Source organism: Pteropus vampyrus, unplaced genomic scaffold (assembly GCF_000151845.1).
Source record: "Pteropus vampyrus isolate Shadow unplaced genomic scaffold, Pvam_2.0 Scaffold36, whole genome shotgun sequence".
Classification (NCBI taxonomy): domain Eukaryota; kingdom Metazoa; phylum Chordata; class Mammalia; order Chiroptera; family Pteropodidae; genus Pteropus; species Pteropus vampyrus.
The window spans coordinates 3,982,685-3,993,044 of record NW_011888817.1 but is presented as its reverse complement, the minus strand read 5'-3'; the positions used below and the strand labels follow the sequence as shown (position 1 = coordinate 3,993,044).

General features: G+C 35.7%; 1 long non-coding RNA gene across 1 annotated transcript in view; it reads left to right on the top strand.

The window, feature by feature from the left end:
• LOC111738181 overlaps positions 1-10,030 on the top strand; it is a 20,111-nt gene extending 10,081 nt beyond the window's left edge. The window contains exons 3-4 of the long non-coding RNA XR_002779725.1: positions 2,314-2,319; positions 10,020-10,030. This is a non-coding gene — a long non-coding RNA (uncharacterized LOC111738181). The remainder of the gene's footprint in view (positions 1-2,313; positions 2,320-10,019) is intronic.
• Positions 10,031-10,360: the final 330 nt, after the last annotated feature.

Below are 10,360 nucleotides of genomic sequence, written 5' to 3'. Positions count from 1 at the left end.
GGGAAATGGGGGCGGCGGGGAGCCAGCATGCTGGAAGAGAACATTTTGGCATTTGCTAGGGACAATCACAGTCCTCTTCACCATGAAGTCTATGGAGAAAGCCAGAATTAACTTTCAACGAGTCATTCAAAGATGCTGGTAAAAGTACTATTTATTATCCTAAAGTAACTCTCAAAAACTCAGAGGCCAGTTCAGTAAAATGCTATATCAGTTAAGGCATTAATTCCTAACTAGTGAGATGGGGGGAGGGGATGAAAAATAAAAGCAGTTATCTGATTAGATATAACATAACCAACAAAACACATGGACACAGAAGGAGAATGCCAGAACCTTACCCTAATCAGACAGCATGGGACGGTTATAACTGAGCTTGGGGGGAAAAAAATGATCATTCTTTATCAGTAACAAAACATACCCAGAATTATAGCCAGAATGAATCATATTAATTTCTAACACTTCAACTTGTACAAAAATTTACTTCTAAAGAAATCTAGTTTAAATCTTATAGTGATTACAAATAACCTAAAGAAAATATTTAAAATGAAAATTTCTGTGCCTTACAGTCAGAGGTTCTAGAAGAATTCCTCAGTGGGGCCCAGAAATCCTCATTTTGTTAAGACACCTAAGGAGATCACAAAGTAAGGCCTCTGCTGGACACACTGAGAAACACTGGTGTGGGAAGGTTAGGACGATATTCCTTCTTCAGAGCACAAGTCAGTTTTTAGGATTAAGTCGTCCTACTATATAACAAACTGGTACTCAAATTGTTTTTTTGAAGATGCTCACTATCCCAACACATGTGGAACACTGATAACATACAGTTTATTACAGATAAGAAAAAGTTAATACATTACCTTCCTATATATCTTGATGATTAATATTTTCACATAAGCTTGTAGCTTTAGATACCCAAATTTTATCATCATTGTTTTGCTTTTTTCCCCTCCTGGTTTTAACACGCTTAACAGCGAAAGTATAAATACGAGAAAAAAAGTACACCAAACTTAAGACTTACTGAAAAGCAATTAAGTTTGATAGACAAAGAACAAGTCTGACTCAAGATCTTCATCCTATTCCATTTATTCAGTCTGTAATATTATTTCCCAAACTGCCTGTCATAGGAATGTTAAAATAATTAAATTGGTAAAGAAGATGTAACAAAGATGTTACATGTAGGCACTTGGAAACACATTAAACTAAAGGCAAGCTGCAGATAAAAAGTGACGGGCCATAGATGAAAAACACACCATACTTTCCTACAATGGTCTGCAGAGCATATCCCTACAGTACGACAGAAGGATCTCAGAACACAGACTGCTTCAAGAAGACCTGGTCAAAACACAAATGCCCCTTTGCTTTCACCTCCTCTGTCTATGATTTTCTAGCAAATGTTACCAATTTACTTCTCTTTCAGGTGTATCATAAGCTGTTACACATCTTACATTCCTTATAAAACTACTTTCCTTTATGCACCCAAAAATAAAAGCATGGGTACTATTCAAGATAAAACTGAAAAACTGCCTTTTTATTAACTATTCCCAAAACTCACAATTCAAATAAATTTTGGATGTACAAGTTTTTCCAAAGTTTTAATAGCATTAGAAAATTGGAGCTACTAGATGATGTTTTTGTAAATTTTTCCAGAAAAAATGGAAAAATTTGGATTTCCAGAAGTCACGAGTCAAAAATTTCCTCCTTTAATCCATGTCGTACTAATAAAATTCCATTTCAACATTTCAATAAAATTCCTTTCAAGTTTAAGGATAAAAATTTCTCTCTCCAGTATGAACTGCATTGAATACCACCTATTGGTACAATTGACTAAGGAGGATATTATGGCATAGTATAAAGCATTTCACACTGGAAATCAGAATACCTTTATTCTACACTGAGTTTTTTATTGATAACTAATAAAAATTAACACATAGGTATATCTAACAATAAATATCATCTAATAAAAGTATCAATTTTAAAAGAACTGCTTTTTACTACTTCTAACAGCAATATAAACATTTATTTTAAAAATAAATAAAAACTAAAACACTACAGAAAGTCAGAGTTCCTTTCCCTTACCCTTGAACCATTCAACTAATTTGTTACTTATTTGTCTAGGTTTTTTTTCTATATACATACTACTTTTTTCTTTTAAAAATGTGATCACGCTATATCTTTATAACTCCAGTTTAATGTAATCAACCCTCTGGAGGCTGTAATGCTCCCCACCAGCATGGAAGCCAGGGCGTACAACCCTGCCAGCCAGTAACAAAGAATTCCTCTCCCTTGCTGCTAGGGTGAGGGTCAGAGGAGGTCTAGTAGAGAGTAGTCAGAACTGTCACCATCAACCAGAAGTGGCTGACAGTAATGAGACCACCTCAACTGGGGTGTCAGTGGAGACCACACAGGAAACTGGAACTTACACCCCTGTGCAGCAATAATGAAGAGGCTCTCGACCTTGGGTATCAATGGAGGCCAGGTGAGTCATCTGGACTTCTGTCTCCCCCGGGCTGTAACAAGGCAGTATCACTGCCCTTCTCCCCTCCCAAGCACCTCCAGAGCATTGTCAGAGAAGTCTTATTTGAGTGTCAGAAAAGTTTAAACAGAAGGTTTAAACAAGATTGAGTTTCATAACATAATATGAAAATATCCAGGTTTCAATTGAAAGTCATTTGTCATATCAAGAACCATATCAAATTAAATGAAAAAAGCCAATCGACAGATGTCAACCTCAAGATGACAGAGATGTTAGACTTATCTAACAAAGATTTTAAAGCAGCCATAATAAAAATACTTCAATGAGCAATCACGAACAGCTTGAAACAAATGAAAAAATGGAAAGCCTCGGCAAAGAAATAGAAGATGTAAACAAGAACCAGATGGAAATTTTAGAACTGAAAAATATAATAACTGAAATCAAAAGTTCAGAGGATAGGCTCAATAGCCAAAAGGAGATGACAGAGGAAAGAATCACTGAACTAGAAGACAGAATAGCAAGTACCCAGTTTGAACACAGAAAAGGTATACTGAAAATGTAATACTTCCTATATATTTCCATATTTTTACATTAGCCAACAGTCATTTTTGAAGGTTTTATTGCATTCTATTAACCCAACAATCTAACAACTAGAAATTTATTCTGTTGAGAGACTTATACAGATGCCTAAAGATAAATAAGAGGAAAGAACACTGAAGCATTGTTTGTTAACAGCAAAAAACACTGGACACCACCCAATGTCCATCAGTAAAGGATCTACGTTATAGACCATCTCCACAGAGTGGAAGTCTGGGCTAACCATCTGGCCTTTGCTGACATGGGTGGGTAAAGGGCCATAGCTTTTTTCTGAGGTGTTTGAAGTAGAGCAGCTATTGGCTAAAAGTTTTCTGTCTTGCTTAGGCAGCCCCCTTCCTGATTCTTTGGCTAAAGAGAGCCGACTTTTGTTGAAACTACTTTTGTCTGAACTTGTTAGTGTTTCCGGGTTGGTGTTTCTATAGCTCCGAGTCTGTGATGTATGAGGGAAAAACAAAAACAGGAAACTCACTACCTTACCAAAAGCAAAAGTCTCTCAGAAGTATTATATTTGAAAAGCAAAATGAAAATGGAATACTATTTGACAATAAAAAGCAATGAAGTATACCTGCCATTATGATTTGAGTGAACGTTGAAAAATTATACTGAATGAAAGAAGCCGGTCCCAAAAGACCACATAGTATATGTGTCCATATATGAAATGTCCAAAATAGAAAAATCTATAAACAGAAAGTAGATTACTGGTTGCCTAGAGCTTGTAGTGGGGAGGGAAGGAGGGAAAAAGGGTTGGAGAGTAACTGATAACGGGTACAGAGTTTCTTTTTGGAATGGTAAAATTAGACTGGTGATGGCTGTACAACTTTGGGAATATACTAAAAATCAATGACTGTACACTTTAAATAGGATCATTGTATGGTATATGAATCTCAGTAAAGCTGATTCAAAAATATATAGACACAGATTACAAGTAAAATATACACGTACTGGCAAGATTTTAATTTAGAATATGTAGTTTTAAAATTAGGATTTCATATTATAAACATACATGTCTATAATGTTTCCTATTTCTAAAGTCAGAAAACCCAAATAAAGCAAAAATTTGAATACATCCACTAACACAGAAATAACCACTAATTTCCAGGTAAAGGATGAGGTAGCATGCATTTAGGTTTTGTTCTTATAAAAGGGGTAGTTTTGTTTAACTTGTTATCTGGGGTTCTCACACACTCAGCTATTCCTCACCCTCCTCCCTCCGGACTTCTGTTGTAATTCTTGAATTGCCTAATACCAGTATTTAATCAGAAACTGCTGGATTAACTCCTACATTGCAGAATAGGGGTCAGTAGTAGATGCCATAAATATTTTAATGTTTTACTAATACAAGGTTAAGGAACTGCTCAGTTAGAAAACCTAGTTTAATCAGTTTATAGAAAGTCAGATCTTAAAACACAGAAGAAGAGCTTCGTTCCTCTCTGTTTCTTTGTGTTTATGGGTCTGGGGTTGAGGGGTGATGATGACTATGGGAAAGAGAAGCTTCCCCTGAAGGTAAGAATGGGCTCCTGACCATTAAATTGTTTCCCTTGACACATTTTCTAGGGAATATATAGAACAATGTGTTGCCAAAAGAATGAACTCAAAGACCTCGTTTACCTTTAGTGTAGATTCTAAATTAGCTGTCTGAATACACAAGATGGCTTGCTTTGATTTAGATTAAAAGTCACAAAACAAAATGATAAATGGGCAGTCACCTGGCTCATATTGTCTATTCCTTCAGTTTTTGCTACACACAAATATGCTGGAACCAAGGTCTAGAGTCTAAAGGTTTAGTAAGCTGTTTTTCTTATACAAGGTCTGCAGAGTATATGGCAAATAACAAGGTTTAGAATCAGACATACCTGGATTTGAATCCTGACTTCAGTACTTATTAGCTGTGTCATCTTCTGCAAATTACTTAATATCTGTGAAACATGACTTCCTACACCTTGTTATTACGGGGATCAAATCAGTTAAGGCACACACACAGTTCCTGGCAGATGGTAACTTTAGTAAATGTTACCTAACTTTAAAGATGTCATGCACAGAATTCAAGGTCTAACAACCTGTTCTTCAGTTGAAGCACTTAGTCAGTAGAATCCCTAGATTACTTTTTTTTCAGAAAATGAGAAGGAAAAGAATCTAATAATCTTTCACATTAAGTTCTTTCACATGACGTATATTATGGCCCTATGCTTTAAGAAATATTTTCTATACAAAGTTTAAATAATCCACTAAATGGAGTGAAGCAAAGATATCCTTTACTCAAAGAGGTGTAAAAAGTCTCTGGCCATCCAAACAATATATCGTTTCCCGGCACAACCACATCATATCGCTAATTCTATAAGTAAAATCAAAGAACATGTCATGGAAGAACTACTATATTCCAAGCTCTGCCTATGTAAATAAGACATAGCCAACGGCAGGACACTGGAAAAATCTCAGTTGCTACCATTTTCTTGCTCAGTATCACCAACTCACGAACTCTACTCTCCAGTAAGTGCAATTTAGACAGGAATTGATTAGTTTGAAAATTCATGAAGATACCCAAATACCATGTTTAGATAAAACTCCAGGCCGGGCTGTTAGAATTCACTTAAAACATTTACCTTAATGAGGGTGAACTCTCCCCAAACTAGCTCTTCACATGTATTATTCTAGTTAATTCTTATATCCTCTCACTCGGCAGATGGCGATTAAGAGCCAGACTCCCAAACAACTCCACCCCTTCCTAGCTGTCTGACTTTAAAAAAGTGATTTCATCTCTCCAAGCTTCTTCTTCAAAATGGAGATGATAACATGACCTGCCTCATTGGATCGTTGGGCGGAAATAAATGAGTTTATACATTAAAGGGCTTAGAACACCACAATGCTCTAAAACCAGGGAATGAAGGAGTTGTTCATTGTATATCTTTTCATATTTTTTAATATTTGTATTATGCACGTGAATCTTTCATTTAAAAAAAAAGCAAGCAGACAAAAACCTTTTCACCCTAAACACGTGAAAATGAAGTAAAATGCAAGTTATAGAATGAATGTAGAAAAGCTCTGAAGATGAAAAACATGTAATTAGGCACAGGATCTCAAATCTCAAGATACATAAAAATCCACAAGGAAGTGAGTTTAAAACACAGATTACCAGGTGTCACCTCCAGACACTCTGATTCAGTATGTTTATGGTAGGGTCCAGAAATCTGCAATTTTTAACAAGCATTTCAAGCAATTTTAATTCTGATACATTTGGCGGGTAGGCCATATTTTGGTAAACACTGACATAGAAGAAAACATGCCAAAAAGTAAAGACTGGAAAGAAGTTTACTCTGTGGTTAAACTCTGAATTCCTCATAATGCTTTTCTGAGTCTGCTATTCGTAAGCCAGCAAGCTGGTCACCGGTTTGTTAGAGTCTAATTTGGTAAATAACAGCCTCCCACACTTTAAAGGAATGCCTCACTATCCTACCTCAAACTTAGGCATATCTAGACTTAAACCAAGCCAGCCCAAAGCCCCTTAAAACCTAAACATGCAGACACAAGAACATTATTATTCCACACACACTAAGAAGCAGAGGCAAGTACAAAACGGTACAACATTAATGTTTCTAAGAGCTTGTCTTAAGACCACTCTTAAGACCAAATATAGTGTCAAGGACAGTTATGGTGAGGCAAGTACAAAACGGTACAACGTTAATGTTTCTAAGAGCTTGTCTTAAGACCACTCTTAAGACCAAATATAGTGTCAAGGACAGTTATGGTGACCTACAGTCCTTTATAAATCAAGTCCTTTATGTTTTGGGGTGGTCGTATGTGGTTTAGAAGAACAATTACAAATTTTAATTACTATATTATACTACTAAATAAGCTGACTTGTCAGAAGAAAAAAAGAAAAGATTCTGCTGTGATATTAGGGACAAAGACCAATGCCTGACTTGCAAAATAAGCTAGACTTTCCACTTTGAAGCTATATAACCATGGGTAAGTCTCTTAATCTTTTTGGGTCTTCATTTTCTATTCTGGAAAGGGGAGGAATGGGAGGAAGGATGGAGACTGATTTACAGAAGTTGATAATTGTAATATTATGCAAGATATATCATCGCTCTTAGGGAATACACACTGAAGTATTTAGGGGTAAAGGGCTACTCTGTATGCAACAGACAAGAAAAATAATAAAGCAAATGGAGTAAAATATTAACAAGTAAATCTACGTAAAGGGTGTTCTTTGTTCTTATTCTTGCTACTTGTCTGTTAATTTGAAATTATTTCCAAATAATTTTTTAAAATTATTAATCTAGTTTCCACTTCCATCCTAATAATTTCTAAGTATAGTATAACTCACTTTTATTATACAATTTATGTATTATCTCCAAGGGCAGATAAAAAACAATCTTTTAAAATTAAAAAAAAAAACATTTTTACTCACTCATCAACCATGTGAGGACCTACATTAAACAACAGTGATGAACAAAGGAAGACGTGGTTCCTACCTTCACATTAAATGGTCTACAAAGTTTAATCTGAATAATTTAACAATCTGAGAACACGGTAGAAGTGAAAAATTTCAAAATAGGATAAAATAAAACTCAAAATATCCCCCCCCCCACACACACACACATACACACCTTATCACAACTGAAATAACACCTGTTGAACAGTTCCTCAAAAGTGTCACAAAATTGTGGGTTTCATAATTTTGTGAGTTTGTTTTATGGTCTTGCCATGGCTCTTCCTGAGCTGGTGATTTAACTTCTGAGACTTGATGTTCTCTTGCATTAGCCTAAGTCACTGTAAATTGAGAAATCATTCAAAACTATACAAAAATGTCTTTTCACTTTATTTTTAAATTTAAAAAAGGAAAGAACAACTAAAAGTATGGCCAACGTTTATCATGCTTACCTATCTGAAATAACCTACTAAAATCTATAGTTGTTACTAAAGTCATCAAGATTCAAAGTTACTTTTACAAAGTTACTATTACAAAGTAATAGCTAAAATATGCATTTTAGCCAACTGTTTTAACAAAATGTCATGGTTTAGTAAAATAACTTTTTTGTGCACTTTCCTCCACCCACAACTATCCATAGTTAAACTTTTCTAATAGGAGAAATCATTCATCTCCCAGCAGTTTCAAAAGTTTTGTTTCCTTTAGTAAATGACCAAATTACGATTTGATTACCTCATGAAGCAGATAGTTTAATTTTTTTAAATCTGTAAACACACACAATAGTTTTTATAAATGAGGTTTTGCAAAAGTTCTCTCTTCTCCTTTCCTAGGATGACTTTCTCACCAATGTTCTTGAGGACTCATACCATTGTCCCCTCCACTCATTCTGTGCAATAAGGCCGCATGAGTCTGTAATCTTACGTGATTAAAATCACATTATCAAACTCCACCTGAAATGTCCACTGCCATACCTATCCTTCAGGTCAAGCTCAAAACTAACCTCCAAGAAACTTTTCTAGATCACTAGCCCAAACCAATTACCTGGTCCTCTCCACTTCTACTCCAGCTTCTCAAACTCTGATGTCAACGAAAATCATCCGAGGATCGTGTTAGAACACTGATTCCGATTCAGTAGATCAGGAGTGGGACCCAAGATTCTGCATCTCATACAAACTCCCAGGAAATAACAAGTCTATGTCACCTATTTAACAATTAATGACTTGCCTTGTAATTTCTTAAACTGTTACTATGTATTATTACTTTACTATTCATAGTATCTCCTGAGCAAACTGTAAACTCATTGAGATACAATACTTTTGTTTAATCTTTCCATAGCATAATTTCTGCTGCAGTTACTTTACTATTTATTAGCGTTTTATTGATTGCTAACAATGAAAGCCCTTGAGCTACAGAGAATGTTCCAGGTTATTAGTATAGAAAAAACTTATTAAGTCAAACCTTCCTGATTAATAATTTTTCTCAAAAATTAGGTCTCCAAATCATCTTGGAACAGAGCTAACAAACCGCAAAAACCACTGTAGCAAACTCTGATCGTTGCCTGCCCAATATCCATTCTCTCACTTTTTTATTTTTTTCTGATATAACTCTTATTTTTGATCAGGCATTTATTCCTCTCCCACAAGGGACACAGGAGATGATGACCCAATCCTCAATTCTAGGGGTAAATCCTGATTGATTCTAAGCCAGTCATGATAATTTCATTCCTCTGCCAATGACTTAGTGTAATCATGGGACCCAGTTCATCAACAAGATAAGAGTTTCCAGAGAAAAGTTTCTTGCTCTTAAGTCAAAGACACCAGAATAGAAAACCCTTGGACGTGAAAGCTATGGCTGCTGTGGCCAACTTAATAGTAGCCTGAGGCTACAACCAACACCAAAAGGTGACAAAGCCAAGAGAATCACAAATAAGGGAGCCAGAACCTGACATACTATACATGGAGCAATCCTCCTACACTTCGTTAGATACATTTCCTTAGTGGTTAAAGACAATTTGAGGTGGAGTTTTCTGTTATTCACAATCATAAGCATCCAAACCAGTATCGCCACTTATCTCCAATTAAGACTATCAGGAAGAAGGAAAATATGAAATATGAAAACCTCAATATAAGTTAAAGGAGATATAATAGCCATTCCAGGGCTCTGGTTTGTTTACAATTCATTCTATTTTCCATAGGCTGCCATTTATATACATTGCTCTAGGATTTCAGTGGTCTGAGTAGCATTTGCCACTGAAGTTCAAGCTACGGGCTCTCTCCCATTCACAGAACATCTTACAGAATACTTCCTTGTATAGGACCCAGAGACATTTATTCAATATGTAACACATATTTACTGAGGCCCTACCCTTTCCCCAGCACTAAGAGTTGGCACTGGGGAAACAGCTGTGAAGGTGACAGATAGACCTGACCTCATGAAAGGTTATTTGTGGAAGAAACGATGATAAATGTATCTAGATAAAACTGTTAACTGCAATAAGTGCCTAAAGGGAAACAAAGTACTAAGAGAGAAGACAAGGAGCACCTGCTTTAGGTAAGACAGTCATAGAAAATCTCTTAAAACTTAAAGAATGAGGAGCCAGCCATGAAAACAACCAGCGTAACTACATTGCTGTACCAGGGAAAGCAATGTTGGCAGGTGCCAGATCATGAAAGACTTTCTAGACCAAATTAAGGAGTTTGAATTTTATGCTTATAGAGGGAACAATTTATTCATTCATTTAACAAATGTTTACCAAGTATCTACTGTGTAGAAAGAAATCATTTAACACAATGGTTAACAGCAAGGGCTCTGCAAGCAGGGTGCCTGATTTGATATACAGGTTCTTCTACTATGTGATATATTAG